Genomic DNA, 849 nt, shown 5'->3' on the forward strand with positions numbered 1-849 from the left:
GCGACTATCATTCTTCCAGGACTTGAGCAGAGCCACACTACTATGGCGTAAGCAAATGCAACCACTTACTAAACCACTCCACGCAGCAGGCATCACCTACAAGTGGTCCACTCCGGGGACCCTATGGGTTACCAAAGACAACAAGCATTATAAGGTCATGGACCCCTCCGAGGGCCCTGCTCTAATGGCGGCACTGGGACTCCCAACTCTGACGACAACTTCAACGCCACAACCAGGCCATCGACCCAGGAGGGTGGAAGTAACAACAGCAGTTACAGCCAGACCCCGTGGAGACACCAAGACCTGAAATAACGCGCCGGGTCTGGGACCCTTGGACTCTTATTGAAACTCTCTCACTAAAACAGTTGGCAACGTTTGCAGACTTTTATATTTCTGGTTCACCCCCTTTTTGTTGCAATGAGATAATGACCCGTTGGAGACTCCACCAACTGGCCCTGGTGACCCTCTCCCCCCCCCCCCCCCCCACGCCCCAGGGTAACAGGGCACTTCCAGCAAGGGAGCTCTATATAACACATAATCTAATGGCCTCACACGGAGGCTTTTATACACCTCCCACCCACCTAGACACCTACTAGACTCAAACATTCGTTACCTCGCACTTACACACAGCCACCTTCATCACTGTAAATAGTCAAGCCACACAGCGCACCTCCAGTCCAGGCGATAGCCATGCAGCTTCTAAAGGAAGGTATGATGGAGATAGACCAAAACCACATAGGGAGCCACTAAGGTGAACGCCACAGCGCCCCACACACCAAACGCGGCTCCAGTGCTGGACTCTATATGGAGCATCATCCTTACACGGATCTCAGGGATCTGACCCCCACA

This window comes from Pelobates fuscus, chromosome 6 (assembly GCF_036172605.1).
Source record: "Pelobates fuscus isolate aPelFus1 chromosome 6, aPelFus1.pri, whole genome shotgun sequence".
In the NCBI taxonomy this organism is placed as follows: Eukaryota; Metazoa; Chordata; class Amphibia; order Anura; family Pelobatidae; genus Pelobates; species Pelobates fuscus.